Here is an 18,560-nt window from a genome sequence, read left to right on the forward strand (position 1 = left end):
TTTATTCTAGGCATATGACAGTTGTTTCGCAAGGTGTATACAGAGTGTTTCTGAAAGAGATGTAATAGTAGTGTTACATACACCCACTTCACGGTCAATGTCGCGAGTAACACTGCAACACACAACGCACGTGCACAAGATGCACAGGGTCAGTTTACATGTATAGTTAATTTTCTCAATTAATTTCCTCGAAAACAGAAGCATTTAGACCATCAGTTCGTTAATAAAAATTACTAATTTTCGTGTCCTCTATCGTTCTTTTCAAGAACCCACTTATTTCAGAAACGCCCTGTATAAATATGCGTTGCTTCATTGACATGAATCGTATAAATATTGCCTCAACCTTAAACACAGTAAAATTCCTTATATCTGGAGTTTAAAATTTTTTAGCGTCAGCAGTTTTTGTGTAATCGTGTAAACACATTTGGGCCCGTATGCTTTACCTTAAATTAAAACTATATATCCTCCCGAGTTGCTATACACATAAACCATTGTTGGTACTTAAAGAACTAATGTAAACACTATCGCATTTCAGTATCGGAATCGTCCAAGGCCAAGATGGAGAGAGAACGCATTGCGCACAGACTACAACGCGATTGACGCTAGAGATAATAGTCCAGCGATGTTGAAGGTTGAACATACTACAACTTCAATATTTTTTTTCTTAGAAACTATAAGGATTTTATAAAAATTCCCAGAATGTTTTTGCAAATATATTTTTTAAACCTACTCTGCCTATACGGCACTGATTATTCGCTCCATTGATAAAAAAAGTATTAGAATCTGTATACTGTATTTCTTAGTAAGTCAATACTTGTAGTAACATACTAGTCCTTCTTTTATATTATTGTGTAGATTTCTACAAAGTTGCAGAAGAACTTGTTCCAGCTATTAGTGAAAGAACAGGCTCAAATTCATCTTTATCTTGCCGTAGGTAGGCTGAAAACCCTTAGCTATGTATATCAACCAAGAAATATCGTTTTAAAGGAATCGGTTACAATGTAACAGGTCAGGTAAGAGATATTGTGTGGGCAGGTAAAATTGCATTCTTGAATTATCTGCAGTTCTCACAGTGCCTTCTGACAAAAATTCCTGTGTTAATATCTGAAAATATATCGATTTATATTTATAAAAATCAAATCACCCTTTCCCAATTTCCCATTGTTCAACAGTCAGACTAGTCTGAGACAAGGTGCCGTGTATTTCTACTCTATAAGCTGTCTTCTATTTTTTTCTTTATAGTTGTCCAAAACAATTATTCTGTTCCTTTATCATCAACCATAATGATGGCTCATCCCTCAGGATCTTAAAGAAACGACGATTTTTCCCTTTCTATCGAAGTTCGTCCGTAAAAAGATTATTAATAGCTGTCATTAAGTTACTAGAAATCCATATTCGCCAAAGAGCGGGAGCAAATGCCAGGAAGGAATGAAATAGGTTCAAAGCGGGAAAAGAAATCAATGCAACCGCTGTCATGATTCATTATGCCGCAGGAGGGTAAATTCTTCTGGCAGGTTATAAATCAAATTCCCAAGTCTAACAGCTAATATGCATAAAAAAACTGTTTAGTTTGAGATTATCATCTACACATGTAAGAATTCTCTGGAAATAGTCTGTAGGCTGGGGTTCAGTGGTGGTAAATATCCATAAACCTCAAAATTTTCTTACAAATCGCACGTTTGTGCATTTTAATAACTTTTTCTAAAACATGTTTGTAGCCAATTTGTACAAAAATTTTGCTGTTTATGGAGAACGACGATGTTTTGGGTCCCTGTTGACTGGACTAAAAACTGTATAGAGCATCTTTAAATTTGTAAACGGTTAGTAAAATTAGGTCTATGTTAGTTAAACGATATATTTTTTTTGACAAATATGTCCGAAGAAGTCTAAATTAGTTCGGTATTGTTTTGGAAAATTCGGTTTGAACTATTACATATTATAAAGTCCTTACGTAGTCAAAACATACTACTGAATAACTTCTGGAACTATTTTCAACAACAATTACTCATCATACTTTCTTAGGAATTACAAATCAACAAGTGAAACAGTAAGTTGCCAAACAATAACATTTATTATACATTCAAAGCATCACACACATCAGTAGATAATATCAATAAAGACATTTACAATTAATATGTACAATGTCATAACAAAATCATTTAATTAATTATTAATACAGTGACAAAACATAACATTAGTAATATATTCATGTGAGACGTTATGCTGCTTAGTAATATAAGTAAAATTATTTAATTCAGGTAACATTTTTGGAAAACAGTCTTTATTTGCTATTTGTTATCGCGGCTATTACTTTATTTTAATCGAATATAAATGGCGATACTACATTTTTGTCACAACTTCTGATATAGTCTTTCCGATCTTAATTGAAGACCAAAGAGCTAATGTACCAGGTTCGGTCGCTACGCAGTAACTTGTCATTGAAATATTTAAAAAACTTGTTCCCATATTTATTTAGCCATACCCACATAGAGGTCTGGCCGAACTAAATGTGGAGGTGGTAGAAAAGAAATGTATACGCCCAGTTGAAGAATGTGCGCACGGGCAAACGGCGCACAAACACAGCCGCACTGGGCGACCGGCCATAAATTTCAGTTGTTAACAAATTGCCTAACAGCGCAGTGCAGCAATGCGGTATTGATTTATGGTTGGTTATTTTTATTTAATAACTTTTCTAACCTAAACTAACAACCTTTCCTCATCCTTTCCTTACAAGGATATGTTCATACCTTCCCCTTGGTTCTTGCCGAGAATATATTTTAATGAAAATGTAAATGTTTTTGTTATAAACAAAATTTACCATCAATATACTAAAATTGTTTTAGGGCATAAATAATTAAAATATGTTGTTGGCCAAATGAACATATAATAGAAATTTTCTACACATATACAAATTATTATTTTTTACCTTTAGCAGAAAATTTTTATAAGGACACCTATGAAACTCATTAAATTTTATTGCTAGGCGTTTTAATACATGTTCAACTAACTTCGGAAAGACTATACCACTTTTGGGACACCATGTATCACATGCCGTCCCACGTAACGCTTATCTAAGGCGATTTTTTTGCCCCGTAGGTCGTTAAGTCCATTAGTAACACCGACGTTCCACTGATGTATAACAAATTTAGATCAACATCCGACCATTTTTATCAAATTTAATTTTATAGCCGAGGAATTTGCCGACCCTCGGTATTAAACAGATGTTATATCCGCGTTCGAGAATAAAACTATCTCGTACCCATTAACCGCTTGGGAATACAATAATAAATCGGTTTTATTTCGCATCAATTATTTATGTCTTATAGAAAAGTTTCGTTTGATGTGTTCTGGTCGGTTTGTAATTTCAATCGTGAAAGCTTCTATGTGTAGATAAAATTGTCTATGTGCCAGTTTCAAATTAAAAACGCACTTCAATTAAATCTATGATGGTAAAGCTTCTTCTACACGAAACAGTTCAACGAAACAATCACTTCATAATCAGGTAGTGACTTATGACCAACAGCAACGATGTTTGAAAAATATGGTATATACAGGGTGATTCAGCCATAACGTCATTAATTTTCACCATGTATTCACAAGGCAGAAAACTGAAAAAAAATTACTCGACCTTTTAAAAAATAAGCAAATTACCCTTAACGCCCGTTAACTCGGCGCCCTACTTCGCAACAGGGAAGTTTGTTTTTATTAACAAATAAATAACACCTGTTCATACAACACTCCATGGATACTTCAATTAGTATAGTCTTTCCGGTTTCAATTGAAGACCGAAGTGGTAGGCAGTATGTGCCAGATTCGGTCGCTACGCAGCAACTCGGCATTGAAATATTTGAAAAAGTTGTTCCCATATTTATTTAGCCCTACCCATATACAGGTCTGGTCGAACTAAACGTGGAGGTGGTAGAAATGTATACGCCCAGTTGAAGAATGCGCGCGCGGGCAAACGGCGCACAAACACAGCCGCACTGGGCGGCCGGCCATAAACTTCAGTTGTTGATAAATTGCCTAGCAGTGCAATGCAGCAATGCCGAGCATTTTAATGAAAATGTAAATGTTTTTTGATGTGTCATAACCAAAATTTACCATCAATATAATAAAATTGTTTGAGGACGTAAATAATTAAAATATGTTGTTGGCCAAATGGACATAACATAGAAATTTTCTATACATCATATACAAATTATTATTATTTTTTACCTTTAGCAGAAAACTATTTTAGGGACGCCTATGGAACTCATGTTCAACTGACTTCGGAAAGACTATACATACACGTAGAGTTAAACGGTTCGTATTTCACACATATAAATCTGATACATGACAAAACTAATCCCTAAACATACATGATGCGTGTTTCTTGTTCAAAATATGATTTTAAACAAGTTCTCTACCGCAATTAATCACCATTGTTTTGTACTAATTATAAACGCTACATCTGATTCATGTTTCCGTTTAGTAAATGCTAGACGTAAGTATGGTTTACCTGTTAGGTGAGTCCCGATGAATAAATCATCGTCGGCTACATCAAAGCGGCCTTGCAATTTCTAACCTTCTTTCTGGCACCGCCTCACAGGTCTCTTGATGTGCGGCGTCAATTGTTTACCTTCTACATTAACGTTTCTGACAGCTGTCAAAATATACAGCGTAAGTATAGTAGTTTTTTTTCGTTTTGTGAATTAATACGCCTTAAGCTAAGGAAATATTAAGCTATCTCTCATTTAAATACGCTACTGAAGTATTTACGTTATTTTATTTTTTCTAGGTCAGATCCTACTTTGATCCTTAAGAAACAGTTTATGTGATCCCTTAACGGCCGTGTTTGTTATTCTTATCGGGTAAATAACTGACCTATTTACGATGATTTTTACAATACGCTGCTTTTAAATAGTGACACCATCCAGCAGTTAAAGGAATGGAAGGAGCGAAAATATTTATTCTGGACATCGGCCAAGAAAAATACGGTAGATATCAGCAGTTTGTTTCGTTTAGTGTGAGCTCGAACGACAAGCGGGGAATCGCTTCCTCTCGAGGCAAAAAGGAACGCGTTCCGTGACAAAAGTGGCTCAAGAGAAATGATGCCCCAATGACCCAAACAACTTTCGTGGATGTTATTTTTCCGATATCTCGCTGTCCCGACGAGATTCTAACCTGAGAAGTTCGAGAGGAGGATTTAACCCTCAAGTAACCTTGAAAAAGAAAAAATAACTCAGCCACGTCTCCGAAAGCAAAATATTTAGAACCCGGAGTCAGAAATTGTATTACCATAAAAAACAAGAATTAACATTTAAATAACATTGACATTAAAAGAGTAAATGTAAATCAACCACTTATCAGAACGTAAAATTTCTCACTCTTCAAGATCCCGGGGATAAAAATTGTTTTACCATAAAAAACACGAGTTGACCTTTAAATAACCTTGAACTTGACCTTAAAAAAGTAAATCCATAAAAAAACATGAGTTGACCTTTAAATAACCTTGAAATTGACAAGTAAATCCATCACGTTTCCGAATATAAAATTTCTCATTCTTCCAGAATCTGGAGACAAAAATTGTATTACCATAAAAAAATCAAGAATTGACCTTTAAATAACCCTGAACTTGACCTTAAAAAAGTAAATCAACCACTTATCCGAACGTAAAATTGCTCACTCTTCCAGAATCCGGGGACAAACATTGTATTACCATAAAAAAAAACACGAGTAGAGCTTTAAATAACCTTGAACTTGACCTTAAAAAAGTAAGTCAACCACGTATCCGAATGTAAAAATTCTCACTCTTCCAGAATCCGGGGATAAAAATTTTTTTACCTTAAAAAATCACGAGTTGACCTTTAAATAACCTTGAACTTGACCTTAAAAGAATAAATCAACCACTTATCCGAACGTAAAGTTGTTCACTCTTCCAGAATCCAAGGCCAAAATTTGTATTGCTATAAAAAACACGAGTTGGCCTTCAAATAACCTTGAACTTGACCTTAAAAAAGTAAATCAACCACGTACCCTAATGTAAAATTTCTCACTCTTCCAGAACCCGGAGACAAAAATTGTATTACCATAAAAAAACGCGAGTTGACCTTTAAATAACCTTGAACTTGACCTTAAAAAGGTAAATCAACCACGTACCCTTATGTAAAATTTCTCACTCTTCCAGAATCCGGACAAAAATTGTATTACCATAAAAAAATACGAGTTGACCTTTAAATAACCTTGAACTTGACCTTAAAAAAGTAAATCCATAAAAAATATGAGTTGACCTTTAAATAACCTTGAAAGTGACAAGTAAATCAATCACGTATCCGAATATAAAATTTCTCACTCTTCCAGAATCTGGAGACAAAAATTGTATTACCATAAAAAAATCAAGAATTGACCTTTAAATAACCCTGAACTTGACCTTAAAAAAGTAAATCAACCACTTATCCGAACGTAAAATTGCTCACTCTTCCAGAATCCGGGGACAAAAATTGTATTACCATAAAAAAAACACGAGTTGAGCTTTAAATAACCTTGAACTTGACCTTAAAAAAGTAAATCAACCACGTATCCGAATATAAAATTTCTCACTCTTCCAGAATCCGGGGATAAAAATTTTTTTACCTTAAAAAATCACGAGTTGACCTTTAAATAACCTTGAACTTGACCTTAAAAGAATAAATCAACCACTTATCTGAACGTAAAGTAGTTCATTCTTCCAGAATCCAAGGCCAAAAATTGTATTGCTATAATAAACACGAGTTGGCCTTCAAATAACCTTGAACTTGACCTTAAAAAAGTAAATCGACCACGTACCCCAATGTAAAATTTCTCACTCTTCCAGAACCCGGAGACAAAAATTGTATTACCATAAAAAAACGCGAGTTGGCCTTTAAATAACCTTGAACTTGACCTTAAAAAAGTAAATCAACCACGTACCCTAATGTAAAATTTCTCACTCTTCCAGAATCCGGACAAAAATTGTATTACCATAACAAAAAAAGAGTTGACCTTTAAATAACCTTGACCTTGACCTTAAAGAAGTAAATCAACCTTTGATTTAATATTAATATTATAAATAAATAAAATTGTTCTCTTAAAATCTAGACATCCTTGGCCGTACAAAAAATCGTTTTGTTGTTTTACCATTCCACAGCACGCTCTTCTTTATCTTTACAAATTAAGTACGGGTTGTTAATAAAAGTTTCTAAAATTATCTCGACAAATATTTGTAGATACCACAATAAACGGTTTTTACTGTTTCACGTAATATTTTTCTTTCCAAGAATAATTTCCTAACGTGAGCTCGACTGTCTCATTAAGCAACGGAGAGAGTGGGTAGCAGTGAAGGATAAAAAGGGCAAATAAAAAGGCGTGACTGACACCTCTCACTTATCACATCGCGCTATCAGGGATGACATTTCTCGGACTCGAACAAAAGAAAATACTCCGTTATTTTTATGTACTCAGTTATGCGGTTTCGAAGCTGTGTAACAGAACTATTTTAAATTATACTTATGTGTACAGGGCAGGGATGCACATACCGCGGCCCGCGGGCCGCATGCGGTCCGCTGTCGATGTTTATGCGGCCCCCCCAACGAATTTTAAAAGTATTCTACTCGCCGCGCTCCGGTCCAAGCATAGACTAGACATCTGTCGCATTAACTAGATTACAGATTCGCGAAACACGTCGATCCCCGAACAAAGTGGATGGTTCTCGATGTTTGGTAACTCGTATAAATACGACGCATCGCCGACTACCGGGGCAGTTAAGTTTTGACTACGGATAAGCGAACGTTATACTGTTTGAGAACTGTAATCTGTGACGAGTAAATATTTCGTCGTTCGAACTTGGCTTTTACCGACTGTAACATATAATATTAATTTTGATATGGATAAACCAGGCCCCAGTAAGAAACGTAGTCGTAAGGTTGAAGATGAAAATCGACAGTTTCATGATATTTGGACCGAAAAATACTTTTTTATTTCATCGCATAACAAAATTGTCTGTTTAATATGCAAGAGTAGTGTTTCTATTCCGAAGGAATATAATGTGAAAAGGCACTATGAAACCCAGCATCCAACTTTTACCAAATTAACTGGCGAAAATCGAACGCAAAGAATTTCCACTTTACAACGGGAACTAATAGGCCAGCAATCTATGTTTACAAAACCAATTCAAGATGCTGAAACAGCCACTGAAGTTAGCTTTGAAATATCTCGAATAATAGCGAAAACTTGTCGGCCTTTTAAAGATGGTGAGTTTGTTAAGCAATGTTTGGATATCGCCGCAAAAAAAATTTGTCCGGAAAATGTAAAGAAGTTTGAAAAAATTCAGTTAAATCGGATGACTGTTCAAAGAAGAATTACCGCATTAGCAGATAATATAGAAGAGCAATTAGCTACGAAATCGAGAAGTTTTGAGTATTTTTCTATAGCGCTCGACGAATCTACAGATATAAGTTCAACTGCTCAACTATTAATATTTTTACGAGGTGTAACGCAAAATTTTGAAGTGAGTGAAGAACTGATTGGTATGAGTTCTTTGACAAGTCAAACCAGGGGAAGTGACATGCTCAAAGCTCTTCTAGAAAAATGTTCTATAATGGATTTGGATTTAACGAAAATATCTGGAATTACAACTGACGGAGCACCTTCAATGGTTGGAAGTACATCTGGGATAGTAACTCTGTTAAAAACATATTTACAAACTAAAAACATAAATACCAAGGAATTAATGCAGTTTCATTGTATTATACATCAAGAGGCCCTCTGTTCAAAATTATTGGGATTTGAAAATGTTATGAAAGTTGTAGTACCTACCGTAAACTTTATAAAATCACGAGGTCTCAATCACCGACAATTCAAACAATTTCTCGAGGATATTGAAAGCGAATATGGTGATCTCCTGTTTTACACTGAAGTAAGGTGGCTAAGTCGTGGGTTGACACTACAGCGATTTCTTAACTTGATTGAAGAAATCCAACTATTTCTGGCGGAAAAGAAAAACGACGTCCCCGAACTCGACAACCCTGATTGGCTGTGTGACTTAGCGTTTCTTGTAGACATCACAAATCACTTGAATGTCTTAAATACGCGACTCCAAGGCAAAGATCAATTGATTTCGCAGCTATACTCTCATGTTTCGTCCTTTCAATGCAAATTGAGTCTTTTCAGGACACAAATCAATTCAGCCAATTACGGCCATTTTCCGAACTACAAAAAAATTATGGAGAAGTTCAATAAAACTGACGTCAATTTCGCTCATGTTGAAAAAATTGATATTTTGATACAAGCTTTTGAAAATCGTTTTGTAGACTTCAAAAAAGTTAAACCGCTATTGGACATTTTCAGCAATCCTTTCAACATTTCACCCGAAAATGCGCCGGAATTAATGCAGCTGGAATTAATAGACATGCAAAATGATGATAATTTAAGAAACAAATTTAATGAAGGTAATTTACTCAACTTCTACCGTTGCGTTGATAAAAACGCTTATAAAGAGTTGCGAATAAATGCATTGAAATGCGCAAGCTTATTTGGATCGACGTATATTTGTGAACAAACGTTTTCAGTGATGAAACTTAACAAAACGAAAAACCGAAACCGTCTGGCAAATGAAAATTTGGAAGCAATTATACGTGTGGCTACAAGTAATGTGGAGCCAAATATAAAAAAACTTGTTAGTTCAATGCAATGTCATGCATCAAAATAATAAAACATGAAATATTACATTGTAATGATTACATAATTATTACAACAAACATTTTTGAAGGTTATTTTATTTTTATCATTGTATTTCATACTATTTAAAAATAAAAAATTTTGTGTTAATAAATATTGTTTGTAGTGGCCCATCCTTGGCTAATATTTTTCCCGAGTGGCCCCTGTTCCCTATAAGTCTGTGCATCCCTGGTACAGGATGTGAGGCATGTGAAAACATTTAAGGGGGGTCATTTCTTGGATCATTTTAAGAAGATACATTCGAAAATATCTATGTACCTACTGATATTGTGAAAAACAACTACTCTGCTATCTAATTCCTTGACCAACATTGAATTACACCCATCACCTAGTAAACAGATCGGTTTCGAATTTATTAGTTCTCATCAGTATACCATAGGCATGCTTTAGTAGGTCACTCTCTGCCAGTGCAGTACCAAAGCCATATCACCAAGATTTTTGAAAAATGGTGTATTTTGTTAGTTATTTTTCCAAATATAAAAGTAACTGACTAGTAAGATACACATTTTTATGAACGGATGTATAGGTAAGGTACAAAGTGTGTCATTTAAAACCGTAATTCTGTAATTATTTTTTTCCAATTTAATTACCTTCTTTACCAAGGTCGGTTGTCGTTTACTTCGGTTTGTTATCTTAACTGCTGACCAATTACAAATGTTATTACTGTTAATGGCACTATTTTTATGCCATTATATTAATGTAATTGCTAATCCTACATCACATCTTCCTTTGATGGCTAGTATAACCAAATTGGACCGACTTTAACAATAAACACACTTCAGTGATGTCACCTACACTTAAAAAACTTTCGGAATGACATTCGGTCTCTCCCTTCCTCTCCCGAATAATTTACATGCGGTCACAATAGTAAAATTAGTAAATTTCTTCAAAGCATCAGGCATAGGGGTACTAAATTAGTGTTAAGTTAAATAACCCTTGCGGTATTAATATTGATGTGGAATTTTCATTGACGATTAATAGGGTATTGTTTAGTATGTTTCAAGGAATTCTATTTTAAACAGGGACTTCACGGTCTGAACTAAAGCCAGCACGTGTTAGAAACATGTGAAGTAATACTTCTTGCGTAAAGTGAACAGGTCTATACAGAAACCAAGGAGTATCGTGTTAACAAGTAACTGAAAATTAATTTAAAAAATAGAAGAAAATGACAGAGAGTTACAAGTGTGACTGCACAGCTAAAGTATAATCATTTGCAGCAATTGTTGTACACGTAGGCCATTTTAAGCACCTGTAAGACCAATGTAAACAATAAACCACGATAATAAGACCACTGTGTGAACCACAGTAATAGTGAATAAATACTCATTTGTATCGAATTGGATTAGAAGCTAACATAATTTCCAGGAATGTATTAAAAAAACATTTAATTTTTAATGCAATTTTACTGAATTTCACGAACGAATTTGAAATATATTGCAGGTAAACGTAACAAAACGGATTGCTGTACTGAAAAACGCCTTAAAACGCGCCAACCAGCTGAAGGTGTAACCTAATTTATGTTACTTTATTCGCTCATTAGCCCAATTCCATTTATTATCAGCTCTCACCCCTGTAATCGAATTAGTGGAGCCGGACGGCGCGGCGCCCCCCGTCGCCCCCCGTGAATGTTGCATCGATTAAACGCACGCACGCAAAGCGAGTCGGAGAGAGGTTCGAGTGTATGAAATAATTTCCCGACGAAAGGACCTTCATTTTCCTTATGCGTGACCGAGCGGATTCGATTAAAAAAAGTCTAACGCCATGACAGGATCCCCAGACCTTCTTTGTTTTTAAAAACGCTTTATCAAATAAAAAAAAAACACTTTACTGTATTTAGGACGATTCGCATATTCTAAATAAAAACAATTAATAAACATTGTCATCGAAATTATTACTCCAGTTTCACATATGTGCTTTTTTACATCTCATAAAAGTTCTCACTTTTTCCAACAAGTGTTTTCGATATCTCTTTTCATTCAAAAGTATAAAATGATATGTGTAGAGAAAAACACTAGTTTAATCAAGTCTGTTAGTGATTTTATCAGCGTTGCCGTGCAAAACAAGATACTATCAACGCGCTGCTAATTTCGAATCTTTCCAAGCTTCCTCAAAAATAAAAATCATATCTACTTTTCCCTTGAGTAGGTATCAGTAACAGTGAAAGTATCTTAATTTCCATGACAAAATCAGTACTGACTTGATCTGCAGGTGTTTAATTTTTCTATGCACATATTTTATATTTTGGCGTATCTACCCTTAAGCCGGTCCTGACCAGATTCGCCCGCTTCCGCATAGTCCCGGACGAAAGTAAAGCTCGCCGCGTCCTCAGCCCGAGTTTCCATTATTTTTTATTGGTGGGGTTCGTTAGCGGGAGACAATAAAAGATTGGAGAGGGCTGGTGCTGGCTCGTAGCCTTTCAACAGATGTCAGTTGCCTAATTGCCGCACTGTCAGAGAATGACTGCTCGTTAATTAAGTGGAGTAACCGAAAAATTTGAATCAATTATTAGGGCACTAACTGGCAGTACAAAATATGGAAATCGAGGTTACACAAAACAATACTAAAACTCAGAGTGATAGGTGTATTGAAAGAGATTGCTTTATGGATATATGTATTTTTAAAACATAGCCGTCGCTGTTGACGAGCCTCGTCACATTACGATAGTAAACATATAGAAATAATTATTATATCTGCGTCTTCCGAAAACATTTTGCAATTTGTCTTGCTGGGAACACCCAACGCATAACACATATTCTTCCTTCAGTAAAAAAAATATGCTGGTATGTCAATATATCGACCCTAACCAACCCCCTCGTTTTCATGAACTAACATAACAGCGATAAATATCAGCGATCGTCTTCGCACGTGTCGAACACGCTCTTTTTTATTGATTCCGCTTCAACCGCATAACTTGATCTACTTATATCTCTTGCATTCCCTTAATGGCACAGGCCACGTGGCTAAGAAAGAAAACAAACGCCAAGGTTGTTACAGGTTACAGACAAACAAAAGTGATCGATATCGTGGGGGACGAGTCCTCCTGATGGGGTAAGTGATGTCAGGATGTTCGGAAACAATATCCTAACCGGAATGAGCGCAAATAAGAAAGAATTATGTCGATATAAGTCTAAATGGACTGAGGTAAAATATTTCAAGAGAAAAATAATGTTGACAAGAATGTTTCAAACAACAATCTAGGCATTATAGTCCAGGCGATATCTGTTTCGCGTTGGGTAAAATGCATATGATCGGAGATTTTTGATTTAACGGCTTCTAAATAACATCAGAAATGATAATTTTTCTATGCAAATAAAAAAAACGTGGGCTTAATTGTTACTGCAAAAAAGTATAAAAAACCAGCAAAAAAAAATAATTTTTTTCTTGGATTTCTCGTCGGTAACTTAGCAACTATTCGTTTTAGACAAATATGGAAGAGAAAAAATGTTTTGTAATTAAATTTTGAACAAGATAGTTAGTTGCAATTCGAAAAAATAATTATTGTTGTTGCAAAAATCGGAAAAATCATTTAAAAAATTGCAAAAAATGCTAGTTTATTTGTCAATTTTTTTCAGACCCTTGAATAAAACCTAGGATCTTCATACTTTTCCCAATTAAACTTCTTAGTGTATAAAATCATCACACCAAATTTCATCCAATTCGGTTCGATAGTTTTTACATAATAATTGTTTATTTTTTTTTTAATTAAAAAATTTTCAAAATCAAATTTCTAAAAATCTAAAGCTTTTGAATACTTGAAAATTTCACCACAAAAAGAAGAGCTCTCAAGCTTTAAAATGCTTGTTGAAAAATTCAAATCGGACGATTAGGTGAGACGTGGTGACTGTTAAAACATTTTCGCAATTTTCACGCTTATAAACAATTGCAATAATTTAATGTTTTTTTATTTTTTTTATTTTAAAATATGGTTTGAAAGTACTCGGAAAGACGAGTATTTAAAAAAAAACAGATGATCCGCCCATTATTTTCGGTTATAGCCCGTTAAAGTTAACCCTTATTTACAGCAAAACTATAAGGGTATAAGGGCTGTTTTTTGAACTAATAGGTTTGTCATTCCGAGTACTTTCCAGATATAAATTTTCAAAATTTGCAACACGGGCGTCCCATTTAAAATGTCACTCAAAGATATTCAAGACCGCGTGAAATCAATGAAATATCAGTGGTGGGAGGAGCAAACACACAGCTACTCCGATCTGAATTCTCGAGTTCAAAACTGCGACGATCGGAAAAATTTCAATTATCTCAGCTTCTAATGGATCAATTTCGATGATGTTTTTTCAAATCGATGTCTCGCAACTTAAAAAATTCAATTATCATATTTTCAACTACCTTTTAATATTAATTATTAAACTTTTGACATGCCGATGAACAGTTACTTTAAAATTAATTTATTATGTTTATTTATTTACTGTTAATAATGTTAATATTCACGACCAAAATTTTTGCATGTTGCACCAGGTAATACTAGTAAGTTTGTTTAAATATTATACCTCATTGATTGATTTTAATGAAATTTGTTGTTTTATTATACTCTAAAATTTTGTCTACCAAAATTAGAATGCATTCGCAGCAATTAAAATATTTTTAAAAAATTATCCAAAAAACTTGATTATTTTGCCTTTTTTTCATCAATTATTGCTATTTTGCAACATCGGTAATAAATTTAAACATTTGTAACTTACAGTGTATTGTGCAAAATTCAATTCTAAAACTTTTTTCCTCTTCAATATTCTTTCAAAACACATAGGTTCCAAGATATAAGTAATAAAACAGGTATTTTTTTAAATTTTTTAAACATTTTTGCAATTTTGAAAACCTCGCCCATATCTAGGTATCTACACATTTATTATGTAAGTTGTATTAAAGGTTTTCCAGCAAAAATTAGATTGCCCCCTCTTACATCCAAGAAGTGGTATATTTCGACAGATGGTCTAGTATCTGTTTTACCAAATACGGTAAATCAATAATGTTTCCAAATCAGTTACAATTTATTTTGTTTAACAGTAGAATCAAAAAATTTTAAAAAATACCTCTTATTGTAGTCGTTTCCAAAAAAAACACATTTTATAGTAGATATTTACAGGCAGCAATTAAAAAACCACAACTAGGTTTCTAACTTTTGCCAAATCCAATTACGATTTTAAAAACAGTTTACAGTGCCAACACCTAATAAAAAGGATTTTTTATTTCATGAAAACCACCTTGTGGGCTGTTATGGGTTTTATTTAGTAGTTCAAATACGATGACATCTGTAAATACTGTACTGTAGGATGTCATCTTAAATTATTGTGTTAAATATTTTGGGAATTCGATTGGAACATTTAATCTTAGTAGAATTTTGAAAAACAAACATGTATAAATAAATAATACAGTGAAATATTGGCCTAGGAAGTCTAATAAAATTAAACGCCATTGGCACATTTCGATTTTAAATTTCATGAAGCGTAACACCTACATTGATTAAAATTCAATGAAAAATTACCTCCGATAAGATGCCTATCGCTCTGGCAACCCTACACACATTGCATTGAAAAGCATGTACGTACGTATGTCCAAAATTTAAATTCACGGTACCTGCAATCAGTACTACGATTACCCATCGATTACCATCACATCCTGGAGTTTTGTATGTAAGTTGTAGATCCCTATCGTATAATTGTGACATTCGTTCGCACATTTTTATGCAAATGGCCGGCAGCGCACTTACACAACCTCGTTTAGCACATTCGTTAATAGCCGAGTAATTTGCAATTTACATAACAAAACGCGGAAATCGCATATAGCAGCTGCACGTGTGTCGGAATTTACCAGGTCCCATACGTTTAGCAGGGACGTAGTCAAGGGGGCGGGCTTCTTTAAATCGTGGAAAAATTTTATTTTTTAAATGTAAGAATATGTGCAAATAAAGTTAAATATATGTTTTTCTATAAAGTTCGCCACCCCCACGACAAATTCTTAGCTACGCTCATGCGTGAAGCACATATTTTTTGCCCAAGTGTGTAAAATAAGTGTTTTATACAGGGTGTGGCGTCTTTAGTGCAGAAAAAATAAAATGCAGATTCCTAGGAATATATGCAATAAAAAAGCCTTATATAAGAAATTCATATATCCACGTTTTGTCAAGAAAATTGAACTTCAATTTTGTAGCGAAGAAATAAATCTTAGTACGGTCCTGGTCAAAAAATGTCATGCCATTCGATTAACATCAGCGCACGCTTGCCGAACCGAACTTAACAGAGTCGAGCCTTTGCGCAAATCAGTGTTGCCAAATTAAAATGTATGAAATACACACAAAAGAGATAAAATGTTTTAATGCAATAATAAATAATGTTGGCCAGTTTAATACAATCCTCTCGTTTTAATTAAAAGAAAAAATAAACATAAAATTCAATTAGTTATTTCACTGTAAATGATAATGTGCAATCCCAGAAGTGAGGTTTGTAGAAACAAAGTACATGGTGTTACAGAAAAGATTACTATTATTTTAGCAAGTGATAGGCTGGATCACGAAAAACAAAAAAGATGCAAACTTAGCGCTATCGTTCGATAGTAGTAAACGTATTATTGTTGTCCTCGTTATCCATTGCCGATTTAGACACAACTTAGCAGCAATTTGCCCGCAAGTCAAACGCGTACTGACACTGACACTGACTGACACTCCACAGGTGCCGTACTGAGTGCGGACTAGGTCAATGTTTTTTGCGCTATGTTAAACAGGACCGGCATTAACATTTTGTCACTTCTTGTAATTTTTTAGAAAATATTTTTGATACTCAAATCTCATAATCGCCTTATGGTAGCATATATTATTTTACTTCATTTATTGTCAACAGTCTAGGTTTTCAATTTTCTGCATTAAAGACGCCACACCCTGTATTGTATAAACCCTCAAATGTTGGTGGTTTCCTCTAAATGCCAAAAACTCTTCTTGAAAACAGACTCATCATTCTTTTTTTATTTTCTTTTATCTTGAAATTATGTCCTCTTAAGTTTTACCGTTCGAAGTTCAAACAGAAAATGAGCGCCATTGCGCAAGATGAATGAATTATTAATTTCACATCATTTGAGATAGGTACAGCTGATACGCACAGGCAATGCAGCATTACATGCAAGGCTACGCCTACGTAAATCTAGACATAATATGAGTAATCCAACCAAATATTTACCTAAAAGATTATTGAAAACATTCTAAATTTATAGTGTTTATCGTGTGGGATTGCGCGAATGCTATTTGTTACACTACGAATATAGATACGCTCAACAAACCGTATTCGTATTTGTTTTGAATCTATACGGGCCCATTCACATAAAATATCGAATATGTTTACGCGACAAATGTATTATAGCCTTGTTGGTGACAGATTTGTTATAGGATGCTCTGGAGGATAAAACGCAAACTTTAAGATGCCCAGTCACTGCTCAGGGCACGTCATTTGTTTTATATTACGCAGTAATATTTGAAAAACTATAGAATTAAAACAATTTGCCTCTCTATAAGCACTGTGAATTAAGATGAACACTGAAACCTCTCGGATGCTCAATCTAACATTTCATTTGAGTGGACAAATTCCTATTTCGACTTCCTCCGGTGCGCGCTATTTTTAAATCGGCGCCAAGGTAAACCCATCCCAGAACACAATCTCCAGTTTGCGGGAAATTGCGACCTAAATAAATGTTTGCCCCACTAGAAAAATTTACACGGACCTGGTTAAACTTGGCGGAAGTCAAAAACATGTCACGGAGTAATGTGTATTTGCCAATTTAATGCAAATGTAAATATTTAAACAACGAATTGGGAACTATGGGTGACATACTGAGCGAGAAAAATTTGGCATTCCTTCAGTGTATCAGATGTGGTCAATAGTTCTGAAATTTGTAAAATTTTTATACAATTTGGTAATATAATGCAACAGAGCAATAAAATGCAACAGGCAATATAATAAACAGAACAATAAAATGCAACCGAACATCGTAACGCAACTCCGTCGCGCAACAATTTGCTACAAGCGATGGTTTTACCTAGTTAAAAAGAACATCGACTCGTATTACTACCACAAACATTATTTTCTGTGACTACTCCTTGTTGGCACACAAATTGTACTTAGTGAGCGCTGTGATGATACGTGACACGACCAGACAGGCAAGATATAGGCGTAACATAGGGGACCGCTTAACCGGGTGTCTTGGCCGGTGGATTTCGATCTGCCGAGGCAAGCATCACGGACGCAGGCTGAAATTTAGATGGGTGACCTAAGGCAGGCTCGGGGACGTGGCTGTGGCTGCCTACCAGAGACTTGGGTCGCCCAACATTTGTCGCATGCGTGTGGTCCCCGATAAATGGTAATGAGAACAGAGCAAAGAAAAATCTCTGTAACTCAAGACCATGCTATCATACATAAACTGTACGAGACTTTGCCACCAAGCCGCCCGTATAGTAAATAGGATGGTTTGAAGAAAAGTACTCGAGTAATGAAGGAGAGTGTACAAGGGGCCTAATAAGGCCTAAGTGCAGCGGTGGAAAAACAATTCCACCACCCTCCGACATACATACATACATACATACATACATACATACATACATACATACATACATACATACATACATACATACATACATACATACATACATAGGCGTAACATAGTAGCGCAACATTTCTTTGATGCGGCACTACAAACCTGACAACCGGTAGAGTGATGTTACGATGTTACGCTATTACGTTGTTACAGTGTGCCGTCCACATCAACGCCACGAAGTTGCTTTATGATGTTCTCTTGTATGTCTGCACATACTTTGAAGTGCGTCCAGATCA

The 18,560-nt window shown here is 34.8% G+C and overlaps 1 protein-coding gene across 1 annotated transcript in view; it reads right to left on the bottom strand.

Annotated features, from left to right (window-relative positions):
* LOC108908280 (lachesin) overlaps positions 1–18,560 on the bottom strand; it is a 141,054-nt gene that overhangs the window by 107,457 nt on the left and 15,037 nt on the right. The gene's annotated exons all lie outside the window — the stretch shown is intronic.

The sequence above is a fragment of the Anoplophora glabripennis genome, unplaced genomic scaffold (assembly GCF_000390285.2).
Source record: "Anoplophora glabripennis isolate ALB-LARVAE unplaced genomic scaffold, Agla_2.0 scaffold18, whole genome shotgun sequence".
Classification (NCBI taxonomy): Eukaryota; Metazoa; Arthropoda; class Insecta; order Coleoptera; family Cerambycidae; genus Anoplophora; species Anoplophora glabripennis.